Here is a 17,357-nt window from a genome sequence, read left to right as displayed (position 1 = left end):
GGCCATACTGCCCAAGGTAATTTATAGATTCAATGCCATTCCCATCAAGCTACCAAAGATTTTCTTCAGAGCATTGGAGAAAACTACTTTAAAGTTCATATGGAACCAAAAAAGAGCCTGCATTGCCAAGATAATCCTAAGCAAAAAGAACAAAGCTGGAGGCATCACGCTACCTGACTTCAAACTATACTACAAGGCTACAGTAACTAAAACAGCACGGTACTGGTACCAAAACAGAGATATAGATCAATGGAACAGAATAGAGGCCTCAGAAATAACACCACACATCTACAACCATCTGATCTTTGACAAATCTGACAAAAACAAGAAATGGGGAAAGGATTCCCTATTTAATTAATGGTGCTGAGAAAACTGGCTATCCATATGCAGAAAGCTGAACCTGGATCCCTTCCTTACACCTTATACAAAAATTAATTCAAGATGGATTAAAGACTTAAATGTTAGACCTAAAACCATAAAAACCCTAGAAGAAAACCTAGGCAATACCATTCAGACCATAGACATGGGCAAGGACTTCATGACTAAAACACCAAAAGGAATGGCAACAAAAGCCAAAATGGACAAATGGGATCTAATTAAACTAAAGAGCTTCTGCACAGCAAAAGAAACTACCATCAGAGTGAACAGGCAGCCTACAGAATGGGAGAAAATTGTTGCAATCTACTCATCTGACAAAGGGTTAATATCCAGAATCTACAAAGAACTCAAACAAATTTACAAGAAAAAATCAAACAACCCCATCAAAAAGTGGGCAAGGGTTATGAACAGACACTTCTCAAAAGAAGACATCTATGCAGCCAACAGATACATGAAAAAATGCTCATCATCACCGGTCATCAGAGAAATGCAAACCAAAACCACAATGAGATACCATCTCACACCAGTTAGAATGGCAATCATTAAAAAGTCAGGAAACAAAAGGTGCTGGAGAGGATGTGGAGAAATAGGAATGCTTTTACACTGTTGGTGGGACTGTAAACTAGTTCAACCATTGTGGAAGACAGTGTGGTGATTCCTCAAGGATCTAGAACTAGAAATACCATTTGACCCAGCCATCCCATTACTGGGTATATACCAAAAGGATTATAAATCATGCTACTATAAAGACACATGCACATGTATGTTTATTGTGGCACTATTCACAACAGCAAAGACTTGGAACCAACCCAAATGTCCATCAATGATAGACTGGATTACAAAAATGTGGCACATATACACCATGGAATACTATGCAGCCATTAAAAAAGGATGAGTTCATGTCCTTTGCAGGGACATGGATGAAGCTGGAAACCATCATTCTGAGCAAACTATCACAAGGACAGAAAACAAAACACCTCATGTTCTCACTCATAGCTGGGAATTGAACAATGAGAACACTTGGACACAGGGCAGGGAACATCACATACTGGAGCCTGTTGTAAGATGGGGGCTGGGGGAGGGATAGCATTAGGAGAAATACCTAATGTAAATGACGAGTTAATGGGTGCAGCAAACCAACATGGCATATGTATACCTATATAACAAACCTGTACGTTGTGCACATGTACTCTAGAACTTAAAGTATAAAAAAAAAAAAAAAAGAAAAAAAAACAAACTTGCCCTTAGAGTAAGATTATCCTTAAAACAGTAGGTTTTCACTTTGGAAGGCCAAGGCGGGTGGATCACGAGGTCAGGAGATCAAGATCATCCTGTCCCACATGGTGAAACCCAGTCTCTACTAAAAATACAAAAATTAGCTGGGTGTGGTGGCGGGTGCCTGTAATCCCAACTACTCTGGAGGCCGAGGAAGGAGAATCCTTTGAACCCAGGAAGCGGAGGTTGCAGTGAGCCGAGATTGCGCCACTGCACTCCAGCCCGGCAATAGAGTGAGACTCAATCTCAAAAAACAAACAACAACAAAATAGTAGGTTTTGCTAATCCTGAATGAATAGGTTTAGGGCTCCTTCTCTAGCCCCACAGACCTGGTGCTCCTCCCAGAGTTCCCTTCATCCCCTCACCCACCACCAGACTAAAAGCATCTTCATGGCATGAACTATGTTTTGGTCACATCGGTGTGGCTGATTCTCAGAACTCATAGGAATGTAACCTGTGCTTCAGGCCCACACTCATGAGAGGATCCGACCACCAGTTTTGTTCAGATCTATTTCCTAAGATTAACCAATTATCGGCTTTGTTCTTACAAGTCAGTTGGCTGAAGTAAATGATCCTGCACTCTATCCAATTGCTATTTTCTGGTCAGAAGCCAATCCCGTTGGAAGCCCACCTGCCTCAGGTATCCAAAAAAGGACCTGGGAGCAAATCCCAGGCTTGACACTTATGTGGGAAAGTCACTTATCCTCTGTGTCTCAGTCCCTCATCTATAACATGGGGATAATAATAGTATATCGCCTATAGACTTCTTTCAAGGAATTAAAAATAATCCATGTAATCTTTTCGCTACATGGCAAACCTATATGAGTATTTGCTATGATGACAATGATAATGATGACATTGATTAGGACTTCATTAATAATGCTATACCTGTTCATTCTTGGGCTGTGCTGATGAGCTGGGTAACATTTACAGCAAAATAAGGAATGAATATGAGCCCAATATATATCTGGTACCCAGTGCCGACTTAAATGTAATTAGCACACTTTGGGCAGGTTGACAGGATGTTTCTGTTTCCTTGTTTGTTTCCTTCTCCCTTGTCTCTGAGTGTTTGTGTCAGCCAGTGATTTGGAATGCACAAACATTTCCTATTGACAGGAAAGTCAGAGAAAGTGCAATCTTACAGCTCAGATATTAGTTCAGTTGCTCTGAGTCTTGGTGGTGTGATTGATGGGAGTTTTATTGCAAATGTAAAAATCTGCATTCCCTTCCTCCCTTGTTGGCACATCAATGTTTTGGTGGCACACAACACGTCCCAGTGCATTGAAGATAATAGACTCTAATGTCCTTGATAGCTGTGCATCAAAGCCAGTCAATGCACCATTGGCTTAGATGACAGAAATGACTGGGTCAATGACATTCACACACCCACCACCTGGTAAAGACAACACTCCCAAAGCTAGAAATGGAGATTATTTGCCAATATAACATTAATTCCACCAACATTTATTAGACTCCTGTAGCAGTGAGGCTTAAGCCAGCACAGTGCCAGGCACATGGATGGGTGTACATTCAATTCTTGTTAAACGAGTGAATGGGTGACTAAATAAATGAATGAAAGTCTATATAGTGTGAAGTCACTGAGGAATCCATAATGCTTCCTCATTTGGAAATGGAATTTTCAAAAAGCAATCAAATCTGAAGGAAATTAGCTAGAAGCAATGAATACATGGCAAAAGCCCAAAGATGTTAGTCCAGCTGCTGCAAATATGACTAATGCACAAACCCAGGGGAGTGGATAATGGCTTGGCTGCCAAAAAAAAAAAAAAAAAAAAAAACTGAAAATCTAAAAAGAGACTTAACTCAATTTCAAGGAGAGAGTGTTTGACCATGACCCATAGGCACAAGTTGGATCTTACAGATGGGTAGCCTTTGCTTCAGCTTGTGTCCTTCAAAAACCTGGATGTTATTCTACTCAGTAGCAACTGGATTATAAAGGGGTTTAGAAGCTGAGGAACTTATGAAGAGCTTTCAATCTAGGGAAGGAGAGACAAATAGATTCTAGGTTCCATGCTTAGATCCTAGTGGTGCCTAGCTACTCTATCCCCAGTAGCTAGCTCAGTGCCTGGCACACGGTACATGCTCAAAAAACAGTTGAGTGCATGAAGGAAGATATCTATAAAATATGCTATCTATCTCTATTACAATATTGTGTGTTAATCTGCTTTACTGTGAAAGTAATACATAGTGAATAATGTATATCTAGTATACCTGCATGACTTTCATGTTTCTAACAGATAACATTTAGTCTATAACCTATAATAAGAGGTACATAATCAGAAGAGAGACACTTGTGTGGGCAGTCAGAAGAAAGAGAAATGCCTTCAAATCTAGGGAAATTGGGAAAGGAGGTGGGAAATTATGGAAGAGGAGGCATCAAAGGTGGGTCCAGAAGTAAAGGCAGAGCTGAACATTGTACAATCCAGGCTGAGGAAATAGTAGGAGAAAATTTCCAGCAAAACAAAATGATAGCACAATGTTTTTCCAAGTGTATTCTAAAGAAACTCTTTGCACAAAATCACCTGGGAATAAGCATCCCTAGCCTACCGGGTCAGAGTCTCTGTTGATAGGGCTTATGAATCTGAACTCTAAAAGACGCTATAAGTCATTTTTATGTGCTACATTTTTGAGGAGCCATTTATAGGAAGCACCCACATCACTATTTAATTTAATCCTCTTGACTATTCAGGGAGGTAAACATGATTGTTCCCATTTGATGGCAGGTATATTGAGGCTCAAGGAAGTGAAGTGATGTGTTCAAGGTCACCCAGCCTGTAAGTCAAAGAGCTGTGGTTTAAACACAAAACACCGGACATCAAACCTTTACTCTTTCCCACTACCGTCTCTGCATACAAGGCTGAAGGATAGGCTGTATGAAGGGAAGCTGCAGGTGATGACTTTGAAAGAGTATATTCTGATAATAATAGTACTAGAGCTCAATAAAGACAATGATAGTGTTTTATATCTTTAAAAAGAAAGAACACACTGCCCTGGCTGTGGCAGACTTTATCAGGAGGCTCTGATTAATGAGCAAAGCTCTAACTTAGGCTCCCTAATAGATGCCTGTTGTATCACCAGGAGATTTTCATCTCAGCGATACATTGCTGTAATTTGCTTGGGCAGCAGTGTCAGTTCTGCCCCAAGTTTGATCAGCCTAGTCTCTATTTTTCAATAAAAAGGTCGGTAACTACAAGCATCCAGTGTAGCAACTAGTGATCAGGAAATGAGGCCGAAGCAGCTGTTAAATAGTCATGGTGGGGGGCAGCTCAGAATGGGCTGTGAATTCTGGGGTTGGACATCTCATTTGTGGAATGGTAGGCCTGGGTCTTCCTCAGGGTGCCTGGTTGATAAGAAATGTTGGTTAATAGGAAAAAAAAATGCCAAAAGTAGAAGTAAATTTGTTTAGTCTCACTCACAGAGCTTCTTCCCTTATTCAATCACCAAAGAAGAGGATTGTTGATCTGGATCGGTCAGGCCAAGGAAATATTATCGAAGCAAAGTTTTCACTGGACTAAGGTTGGCAATCAATTTCTCTCACTCTCCTCCTCCTGTTCCTCCTCTCCTCCACCAAGGTCAAAGGTACAAGGTCATGGGTTCGGCTGACGGAAGGAATGCCAGCATCCCTCACTGTTCCAAAGCCCCACCTGCCTCCCAAAGATAGCTGGCCACCCAAAAAGCTCATTAGGGGGAGACCACATCATAAGCTCTGTCGAAAGAGGTCTGACTCATTCCCTCGTATCCTTCAGTTCCCTGCTCAAATGCTAACTTCTGAAGGATGTCTTTGACCACCTCCCAGGAATATCATGACTCATCCCACTTCCCCAGATTTCCACATGATTCCTCCCTCTTACTCTCCTTTCTTCATTACTCTTAGTGACACCCAGTATTACATTATCTACTCTTCTGTTCTTCTGTTTATTGCCTGTCTCTTTCCACTAGACTGTAAGCTTCATGTAGTTAGAAATGTTTCCCCTCCATTTCCCCAATATCCAGGACTGTGCCTGTTTTGTGGTAGACATTGCATAAATATTTGTTGAATGGAAGGACAATGTATTAGCACAAATGCATCCTCTATCACAAAGAAGTAATTTCATTCTCAGTTCTAACTGCCTTCACTTGTGAAGACACCTAAAAATAAAACTTTTTCCCCCCGTTAAATCTATCAGCAGTATTTTTTCTCATCATCCCTAAGATAGCATACAAACATTTTGATGTGGTTTACTGGACCCTCTGTGTCTGCTCGAGGTTCCCCTTCAGCCCAGCTCACACCCCTCTCTGCCTTGCATCTGTGCATCATATGTTCCTTCAGACAGATGATAGCACCTGCTTTTCCCCAATCTCATGTCCTGCAATGTCACCTCCTCAGCCTGAAACACTCTCTTGCTTCATTCTTCACTTGGTTAATTCCTAAGCATCCTTCCACACTCCACTTAAACATCATTTCCTGGGGCTGTCTTTCCTAAATTCTCAGGCTCAGCTAACTCTCTTCCATAGCAGCCTGCATTTCCACCTTCTGCTACATTTAAACATTTGAATATCTGTTCAGTGTTTGTCTTCCCCATGAATTCCAAGTCTGTGAACTCCACAGAGGTGAGAATGGGTCGTTCTTCCCGACTGCTGACTTTTCAGCATTTAGCACAGTGTGGGAGAGAGTCAGTGCCCAATATATATTGCCTTTGTGAACGAATGCATGCATGAGTATCAGAGCCCAGGAGTTATCTCCCACCGGAATTACCTCCAAATACAGGATAAACTCAGATAAATCCCCATCCCCTGAGATGCTGTTTGAGAATGAACCATTTTGGGTCTCAGTGTTGGCAACAGATTCTTACTCACCTCCAGTTATTCTCCAAGTCCAGCCTCTTATGAGCAGATTAAGTCTTTTTCTTGTCACCAAAGACCCCTGGCCCTGACTCCAGGAGCTGAGGCATTACCAAGTCCATACCCTAAATGGCAAAACGTTAGAGACCTCGCTTTTTTGCAAATGTATTATTCAAGCCCTTAGCTAAGAAACAACACTTCTGTTTCTGGAGGTGAAAAATTTGCAACTAACTCAGCATCCAGAATGCTAGCAAAATTTGAAGCAATCTAGAGAACTGTGCTGAAATTGCAAAGCCGGGAGGCCAAGGGGAAGAGGCCATGCTAGCTTTATATTAATAGAGAACTCCAGAGCCGGTCTGAAGGCCACGGGGGAGAAAGATAGAGGGGCTGAGTAGGGAAGAAAAGCACACAGAGACTTTTATTGCTTTTGTTGAGCTCTAATTACAAAAATCATAAACACACACAAAACTCTCCCACAATTAACTGCCCAGAGAAAACAACTTTTAACATTTAGCTGCATGCCCTTTTGGTGCTTAAAAAGATGGGCTTGAAAGCTATGCTTATTATTTAATAGCCAGCCTTCACTGAACAGTGCAGCACATATTCCAATGAGAGGCAGAATAGGCATTGGTTGAGAAAATGGACTTTGTAATCAGACAGACCTACAACTTACTCTTACTGAACTCTATGCTAAGTTGGCAACTTTTGGCAAGATGCTTAAGCCCTAAATTCCTCATCCATAAACCGAGGACAAAAGTGGCATTGATCTGTGTCAAGAGGATTAAATGAAGTAAAATATGTTCATTATTAATACTGATCTCAGTGCACAATAGATGTTCAAGTAGCTATCACTATTGTTGGTATTACAATATATAATATTGATATAACATCAGCAGTCATTTTTTTCTTTCCAGCTTTTATTTTAGGTTCAGGAGGTACATGTGCAGGTTTGTTTTGTGGGTAAATTGCATGTCACAGGGGTTTGGTCTACAGATTATTTTGTTACCCAGGTAATAAGCATAGTACTTGATAGGTAGCTTTTGGATTATCATCCTTCTCCCACCCTACATTCTCATGTAGATCCTGCTGTCTATTATCAACTTCTTCACGTGTAGTCAGTGTTTGGCTCCCACTTATACATGAGAACATGTGGTATTTGGTTTTCTGTACCTGCATTAATTCACTTAGGATAATGGCCTCCAGCTCCATCCATGTTGTTGTTGCAAAGGACGTGATTTCATTCTTTTTTATGGCTGCATAGTTATTCCATGGTGTATATGTATCACATTTTCTTTACCCAGTCATCTGTTGATGGGTACTTAGGTTGATTTTATGTCTTTGCTATTGTGGATAGTGCTGTGATGAACATATACATACATGTGCTTTTATGGTAGAACAATTTATATTCCTTTGGGTATATACACAGCAATGGAATTGCTGGGCCAAATAGTAGTTTCGTTTTAAGTTTCTTGAGAAATATCCAAATTGCTTTCCATAGTAGCTGAACTAATTTACATTCCCACCAGCAGCGTAGAAGTATTCCCTTTTCTTGGCAACCTTGCTAGCATCTGTTATTATTATTTTTTTACTTTTGAATAATAGCCATTCTGACTGGTGTGAGATGGTATCTCATTGTGGTTTTGATTTGTGCTTCTCTAATGATTAGTGATATTGAGCATTTTTTCATATGGTTGTTGGCTGCTTGTACATCTCCTTTTGAAAAGTGTCTGTTTATGTCCTTAGTCTACTTTTTAATGGAGTTGCTTGCTTTTTGCTTGTTAATATGTTTAGATTCCTTATAGATTGTGGATATTAGACCTTTGTCAGATGCATAGCTTGCAGATATTTTCTCCCATTCTGTAGGCTGTCTGTTTACTCTGTGGATAGTTTCTTTTGCTGTGCAGGAGCTCTTCAGTTTAATTAGATCCCACTTGTCAATTTTTGTTTTTGTTGCAATTGCTTTTGGCATGTTCATCTTGAAATCTTTGCCAGCACCTATGTCCAGAATGTTATTTCCTAGGTTTTCTTCTAGGGTCTTTATAATTACAGGTTTAACATTTAAGTATTTAATCCACCTTGAGTTGATTTTTGTATATGGTAAAAGGAAGGGGTCCAGTTTTAATCTCCTGCATATGGCTAGCCAGTTATCCCAGCACCATTTATTGAATAGGAGTCCTTTCCCCATTGCTTGTTTTTGTCAACTTTGTTGAAGATCAACAGGGTTGTAGATGTGTGGCTTTATCCTGGGTTAGCTGTTTTGTTCCATTGTTCTATGTGTCTGTTTTTGTACCAGTACCATGCTGTTTTGGTTACTGTAGTATAATTTGAAGGGGGCTAATGTGATGCCTACAGCTTTGTTCAATTTACTTAAGATTGCATTGACTATTTGGTCCCTTTTTTAGTTCAATATGAATTTTATAATAGCTTTTTCTGATTCTGTGAAAAATGTCATTCGTAGTTGGATATGAGTAGCACTGGATTTGTAAATTGCTTTGGCCAGTATGGTTGTTTTCACAGTATTGATTCTTCCTATCCATGAGCATGGAATGTTTTTCCATTTGTGTCATCTCTGAGTTCTTTAGCAGTGTTTTGTAATTCTTGTTGCAGAGATCTTTCACCTTCCTGGTTAGCTCTATTCCTAGGTTGTGTGTGTGTGTGTGTGTGTATGTCTATTGTGAATGGGGTTGCATTTTTGATTTGGCTCTCAGCTTGGAAATTGTTAGTGTATAGGAATGCTACTGATTTTTGTACATTGATTTTGTATGCTGAAACTTTGCTGAAGTTGTTTATCAGATCTACAAGTTTGGGCAAAAACGATGGGATTTTCTAGGTATCAAATCATATCATCTATGAAGAGAGATAGTTTGCCTTCTTCCCTTGCTATTTGGATGCCTTTTATTTCTTTCTCTTGCCTGATTACTCTGACTAGGACTTTCAGTTGTACGTTGAAAAGGAGTGATGAGAATAAGCATCCTTGTCTTATTATAGTTCTCAAGGGGAATGCTTCCTCCTTTTGCCATTCAGTTTGATGCTGGCTATGGCCTTGTCATAGATGGCTCTTACTATTTTGAGGTATGTTCCTTCAATGCCTAGTTTGTTGAGGGTTTTTAATATGAAGGAATGTTGAATTTTATCAAAAGCCTTTTCTGCATCTATTGAAATGATCATGTGGTTTTCCTTGTTAGTTCTGTTTATATGATGATTCACATTTACTGATTTGCATATGTGGAACCAACCTTACATCCCAGGAATAAAGCCTACTTAATCTTAATGGATTAGCTTTTTGACGTGCTGCTATATTCAGTTTGCTAGTGTTCTATTGAGGATTTTTGCATCTATGTTCATCAGGGATGTTGGCCTGAAGTTTTCTTTTTTTAAATTCTGTCTCTGCCAGGTTTTTTTTAAGCTCTGGCATACATGTGCAGGATGTATAGGTTTTTTAAATAGGTAAACTTGTGCCATGGTGGTTTGCTGCACCTATAAACCCATCACTTAGGTATCAAGCCCAGCACGAATTAGCTATTTTTCCTAATGTTGTCCCTTCCCCCACGCCATCCCCCAAAAGGTCCCAGTGTGTGTTGTTCTTTTCCCTGTGTCTGTGCGTTCTCTTTGTTCAGCTCCCACTTATAAGTGAGAACATGCAGTGTTTGATTTTCTGTTCCTGCATTACTTTGCTGAGAATAATGGCTTCCAGCTCCTTCCATGTCCCTGAAAAGGACATGGTCTCTTTCCTTTTTATGACTGCATAGTATTCCATGGCATATATGTACCATTGTCTATCATTGAAGGGCATTTGAGTTGATTCCATGTTTTTGCTATTGTGAATAGTGCTGCACTGAACATTCACATGCATGTGTCTTTATAATAGAATGATTTATATTCTTCTGGGTATATACCCAGTAATGGGATGTCTCAGTCGAGTGATTTTTCTGGTTCTAGATCTTTGAGGAATCATCACACCATCTTCTGCAATGGTTGAACTAATATGCATTCCCATCAACAGTGTAAAAGCGTTCCTATTTCTCTACAACCTTGCCTGTATCTATTGTTTCTTGACTTTTTAAAAATTGCCATTCTGACTGGTTTGAGATGGTATCTTACTGTGGTTTTGATTTGCATTTCTCTAATAATCAGTGATGTTGAGCTTTTTTTCATAGGTTTGCTGTCCACATGAATGTCTTCTTTTGAGAAGTGTCTGTTCATGTCCTTTGCCCACTTTTTAATGTTTTTTTTCTTGTAAATTTGTTTAAGATCCTCTGACAAAGGTCTAATATCCAGAATCTGCTGGGTTTTAATATCAGAATGATGCTGGCCTCATATAATGAGTTAGGGAGGAGTCCCTCTCTTTTTTTTTTTTTTTTTTTTTTTGAGACGGAGTCTCGCTCTGTCGCCCAGGCTGGAGTGCAGTGGCGCAATCTCGGCTCACTGCAAGCTCCGCCTCCCGGGTTCACGCCATTCTCCTGCCTCAGCCTCTCCAAGTAGCTGGGACTACAGGCGCCCGCCACCACGCCCAGCTAATTTTTTGTATTTTTAGTAGAGACGGGGTTTCACCGTGGTCTCGATCTCCTGACCTCGTGATCCACCTGCCTCGGCCTCCCAAAGTGCTGGGATTACAAGTGTGAGCCACTGTGCCCGGCCTCTTTCTCACTTTTTTGGAATAGTTTCAGTAGGATTGGTACCAGCTATTCTTTATACACCTGGTAGAATTCAGCTGTGAATTCATCTGCTCCAGGGCTTTTTCTGCTTGGTAGGCTTTTTATTATGAATTCACTTTCAGAACTTCTTATTGGTCTGTTTAGGGTTTCAATTTCTTTCCAGATCAACCTTGGGAGGTTATTTTTCCAGGAATTTATCTATTTCTTCTAGGTTTTCTAGATAAGTTGCATAGAGGTGTTCATAATAGTCTCTGAGGATTTTTTTTGTATTTCTGAGGTGTTGGTAGTAATGTCTTATTTGTCATTTCTGATTGTGATGATTTGGATTGCTCTTTTATTAGTCTAGCTAATAGTCTATCAATCTTATTTATTCTTTCAAAAAACAAACTATTGGTTTCATTGATCTTTTTTATGGTTTTTCATATCTCAACTTCAATCAGTTCAGCTCTGATTTTCTTCTTCTGGCTTCTGATATTTTCTTCTTCTGGCTTTGGGGTTGGTTTGCTCTTGTTTTTCTAGTTCCTCTAAATGTGACTTCAGGTTGTTAATTTGAGATCTAACTTTTTGATGTGGGTGTGTAGTGCTATAAACTTTCCTCTTAACACTGCTTTAACTGTGTCCCAGAGATTCTAATATGTTGTATCTTTGTTTTCATTGGTTTCAAAGAATTTTTTGATTTGTCTTAATTTCATTGTTTACTCAAAAGGCATTCAGAATCAGATTGCTTAATTTCCATGTAATTGCATGGTTTTGACAGATCTTCTCAGTATTGATTTCTATTTTTATTGTACTGTGATCCTAGAGTGTGATTAATATGACTTTTTTTTTTAATTTGTTGAGAATTGTTTTATGTCCCATTGTGTGGTCAGTTTTAGAGTATGTGCCATGTGCAGATAAGAAGAAAGTATATTCTGTTGTTATTGGGTGAAGTGTTCTATCAATGTCTGTTAGGTCCATTTGGTCAAGCATTGAAAGTCCTGAATATCTTCGTTAGTTTTCTGCCTTGATGATCTGTCTAATACTGTCAGTGGGGTGTTGAAGTTTGCCATTATTATTGGGTGGCTATCTAAGCCTCTTCATAGATCTCTAAGAACTTATTTTATGAATCTGGGTGCTCTAGTGTTGGGTGCATATATATTTAGGATAGTTAAGTCTTCTTGTTGAACCTTTTATCATTATGTAATGCCCTTTTTTTTATTGTTCTTGGTTTAAAGTCTGTTTTGTCTAAAATTAGAATAGCAACTCCTACTCCTTTTTTATTTTCCATTTGCTTGGTAGATTTTTCTCCATCCCTTTACTTTAAGCCTACGGGTGTCACTGCATGTGAGATAAGTCTCTTGAAGACAGCATACAGTTGGGTCTTGCTTCCTTATCCAACTTGCCACTCTGTACCTTTTAAGTGGAGTGTTTGGCCCATATACATTCAAGGTTAATATTGGTATGGACAGATTTGATCCTGTCATTGTCCCAACATCATTTTTGATGGTCGAAAGTGTTATAGTAAATAGATTTGCATAACCAATCCCCTATTGTTGGATATACACATTGCTGCCATTTTACTTTTCTGGTGACTGGGTCTTTGGGATGAGTAGCAAGGCCCAGGATCCCCAGGAGAAGACAGAGCACAAGAAGAGGATGGCTTGCAGTAAATGTGCTGGTACCAACTGGTAGTAGTGTCAATGGCAGATGGGGTTCCAAGAAGGAAGGGAGAGGAGGGGAATCATTTAGAGTAGGACAAACAAGTGGTCTTTATTCTTATACCATTGTTTTTCTGGGTTGAGGATAAAAGTAATGGAACAACCCAGAGAAGCCACAGTGATATTTTACAATGTAATTCAGACACTCTATCTCCTTTAAAACAAAGTCCATTTTTTAAATCTTGACCTATAAAATCCAGGATAAAGGTCTAGCACCTGTCTCCCTCTCTGTATGTCCTATCACACTCCCTTTTGCTTATACCAGTCCAATCATGCCATCCTCCTTCCTAGTCTTCAGACCTTCTATGCTCATTTCTACCTCAGCACCTTTGCACTTTCTGTGCCCTTTGCCTGGAATGCCCTCACCTCAGATCTTTGCATAATTCAGGTCTTTGTACCTCCTCTCCAAGATGTTTCCTGACCACTGTATCTAAAATAGCTTCCCTCTACACCTCTTTCCTATAATTCTTTGCATGATTTGTTTTTCTGCATGGCATTTACTTCTACATATTTGTTCATTTTCAGTCTTCCCTATGGAAGCATAAGCTATGTATGGAAAAGCCATGTCTGCTTGTTCACTGATGTATCCCTGGTGCTTAGAAGAGGACTTGGAATATAGTAAGTGCTCAATATATATCTATGGAATGAATGAATGAATCTCTAAGCTGGCTTGAGGTGCTGGGACCAACAGCTATCCAAGGAGTAAAATAAGTCCACATATTTCTGGTCCACAGCTGCAATGGTCTGAATATCTCTGTCCTCCCAGTATTCATACATTGAAATCTAATCTCCAGTGTGGTGGTGTTAAGAGGTGGGGCCTTTGGGATGTGATTAGATGATGAGGGTGGAGTCATCATGAATGGGATTTGTGCCCTTACAAAATAGACCCAAGGGAAATTACCCCTTTCACCACGTGAGGGTAGTGGTCTTGCTTCTAGACAGTAAGAAGTAAGCAGTCTGCAACCCAGAAAAGGACCCTTACAAGAACTCAGCCATGCTGGCACCCTCAACTTGGACTTTTCAGCTTTTATAACTGTGAGAAATTAACTTCTGTCCTTGATAAGCCATGCAGTTGATGGTATTTTCTTACAACAGCCAAACAAACTAAGACAACGGGGTACCACAGTGGTTGACAGAAACAAAAGCATTCATTGGGATGCTGGCACCATTACTCCCAGATGTGTGATCTTGGGTAAATTATTTTACTTCTCTCTGCCTCACTTTCCCTTTATAAAATAGGAATGACAATGCTGTCTATTTTATAAGGTTCTTGTAAGGATTAAATGAGATAATGTATGTACATTGCTTAGCAGAGTATCTGGGACTTAGAAAGACCTCAATAAAAGTTTATTATTCATAAATTATTAAATCCTTCTCTCCTCATTGTTTCAGTCATTTATTCATTCAAATATCCACTCACTTATTTGTCCATTTTTCAATGATTTTCTCATTCTTGCTTCTATGAATTAAATCCATCCACCCTCATACATCTATCTATTCATCTATTTGTGGTTTAAACAAACATTTATCAAGCTTATTTTAAAGGATCTCAAGGCTACAGTCAGAAAGAGTAGAAATACGAGGTTTAAACAGCATCAGCTTTTAAACACCTTTCTGTATCCAGCACACTTGTACCCGGTGCCCACTCAAGAATGAGTGTCATGCAGGACTGATGTTCAGCTGGTAGGCATTGGCATAGCTGTGCCCACCCAATTCAGCAGTTATTCCCAAAGCCTCCTTCTTTACAAGTCCCTAGAGTGGGGAGACCAAAGGCACTCAGGGATGATGCTGAAGATAATCATAATGATGATGATGGCACTAAAGACAGTGTACATGGGGCTGGGCGCAGTAGCTCACGCCTGTAATCCCAGCACTTTGGAAGGCTGAGGCAGGTGAATAATGAGGTCAGGAGTTTGAGACCATCCTGGCCAACATGGTAAAACTCTGTCTCTAGTGAAAATACAAAAAAAATAGCTGGGCGTGGTGGTGGGTGCCTGTAATCCCAGCTACTCGGGAAGCTGAGGCAGGAGAATCTCTTGAACCCAGGAGTTGGAGGTTGCAGTGAGCCAAGATCATGCCACTGCACTCCAGCCTGTGCAACAGTGTGAGACTCCATCTCAAAAAAAAAAAAAAAAAAAAAAAAGACAGTGTGCATGAATTTGACTCCTACTACATGCCAGATATCAATATTATTGTAAAGGATCTCAAGGCAACAGTCAGAAAGAGTAGAAATATACACCCTCTGTATCCCACCCAGTTGTACCTGGGGCCCACTCAGGAATGCACAGCTGGCCTATCTGCAACATTTTCTCCTTCTAGCCCACAGACACAGGCCCAAGGTCTCAGCCTCCATCCCTCCATCTCCCTGCAGCCCCAAGGAATCCTTTGCTCTTTCAGCCTGTACCTGCATTTAGTTTGCCAATAGAGTTTATCTCCTCTGGGCCAGGAGGGCACACTTCACCCCAGCCTGAGGTGCTGCTGAAATCTTTGTCTACTTCATGTTAGAATATTGTTCCCTGAGGTGCCTAAAACACTCAGTGCTGAGGCCACCTCCCCCACCCAATCCAGCAGTTATTCCCAAAGCCTCTTTCTTTACAAATCCCTAGGGTGGAGAGACGAAAGGCGCTCAGCAATGATGCTGCAAATGATCATAATAATAATGATGGCACTAAAGACAGTGTCCACGAATTTGACTCTTACTACATGCCACGTATCAAGAACAGTATTCAAACATATTTCACAACCAGGACAACCCAACCAGTCAGAGTGAATGCTAGCTGCAAATAACCAGCACAGCTATACCAATGCCGACCAGCTGAACATCAGTCCTGTATGGCATATCTGTCAATAAATGAAACCCCTAAGCAGGCTAGGAGGCAGTCACGTGAGCCCATTTGACAGATGCAGAAGTGGAAGCTCAGAGAGAAAAATATCACTTGGAGAAGAGATAAGCAGATCTGGGCTTTGCTGAGTCCTCAGCTTGTTTGCTTACTACCCATTTTGTGTATTTACATACTTATTTGTATCTATTATGAGAATATTGGCTTTACTTGTTAAACTGATTTTTCTCATTCTTTAAATTTTGAAAAAATTAAAACCTACAGTAAAGTTAAAAGAATAGTTTACTGAACACATATACCCTTCAACTAGATTCATCAAATTCTCTGTTGCCCTTCCTCTCTCAGAAGGAAAACACACACACACACACACACACACAGAGTCATGTATTGCATAATGACATTTCAGTCGACGGAACACATACATGATGGTGGTTCCATAAGATTATAATGGAGCTAAAAACTTTCTATTGCCCAGCGATGTCTTAACCATTGTAACGCTGTACTGCAATGCATTACTCAAGTTTTTGTGGTGATGCTGATGTAAACAAACCTACTGCATTTCCAGTCATATGAAAGTATAGCACACACACCCTCCTACAAAGGCATGTCTATAGTTCCTTGTCTTTGGACATGTAAGAATTGGAGGCACAGAAATGTGGACTTGGGAGAAATCTGGGGCTGGCTTGCTCATCACAGGCTCAACATCAACCATGCCACATAGAAGGAAAAAAAAATGAAAAAATATTTTACAAAAGGATAGCATATACAATTATGTACAGTACATAATACTTGATAATAAATGACTAACTGGTTTATATATTTATTATACCATACTTCTTGTCATTATTTTTTAGTGTACTCCTTCTACTTATAGTTTTTAAAAGTTAACCATAAAATAGCTTCAGGCAGCTCCTTCAGGAGGTATTCCAGAAGAAAGCACTGTTATCATAGGAGATGACAGCTCCACGCATGTTATTCCCCCGAAGACCTTCCAGTGGGACAAGATATGGGGGTGGAAAAAAGTGATGTTGAGAATCCTGACCCTGTGTAGGCCTAAGATAACGTATATATTTGTGTTTTTGTTTTTAACAAAAAAAAGTTTTAAAAATTTTTAAAAATTCATAGGATAAGGATATAAAGAAAGAAAGTGGCTGGATGCAGTGGCTCATGCCAGTAATCCCAGCATGCTGGAAGGCCAAGGAAGGAGGATCACTTGAGGCCAGGAATTCAAGACAAGACTGGGCAACATACGAGACCCTGTCGCTACGAAAAATAAAAATAGCCTGGCATGGTGGCGTGCATCTGTAGTCCTAGCTACTCGGGAGGCTGACATGGGAGGATCGCTTGAGTCCAGGAGTGTGAGGCTGCATTGAGCTATGATTGTTCTACTGCATTCCAACCTGGGTATCAGAGTGAGATCCTATTTCATATATATAATATATTAATATATAATATTACATATATTAATATATTATATATAATACATATATATGATATATAATATAATACATATTATGTATAATACATATATGATATATAATACATATTATATATAATACATATATAGGATATATAATATAATACATATTATATATTTCCTGTATAATATTTATATATATATATTATATACATATATATTTTTTTGAGATGGAGTCTTGCTCTGTCGCCCAGGC

At 39.7% G+C, this 17,357-nt stretch overlaps 1 non-coding gene across 1 annotated transcript; it reads left to right on the top strand.

Annotated features, from left to right (window-relative positions):
* Nucleotides 1-16,273: 16,273 nt before the first annotated feature.
* On the top strand, nucleotides 16,274-16,405 carry LOC115837138. The gene has a single exon (XR_004032170.1). It is a non-coding gene; the product is annotated as a small nucleolar RNA SNORA38 (small nucleolar RNA).
* The last annotated feature ends 952 nt before the right edge of the window (nucleotides 16,406-17,357 follow it).

The sequence above is a fragment of the Nomascus leucogenys genome, chromosome 10 (assembly GCF_006542625.1).
Source record: "Nomascus leucogenys isolate Asia chromosome 10, Asia_NLE_v1, whole genome shotgun sequence".
Lineage (NCBI taxonomy): Eukaryota > Metazoa > Chordata > Mammalia > Primates > Hylobatidae > Nomascus > Nomascus leucogenys.
The sequence above is the reverse complement of the archived record's forward strand: the minus strand, read 5'-3'. Positions and strand labels throughout refer to the sequence as shown.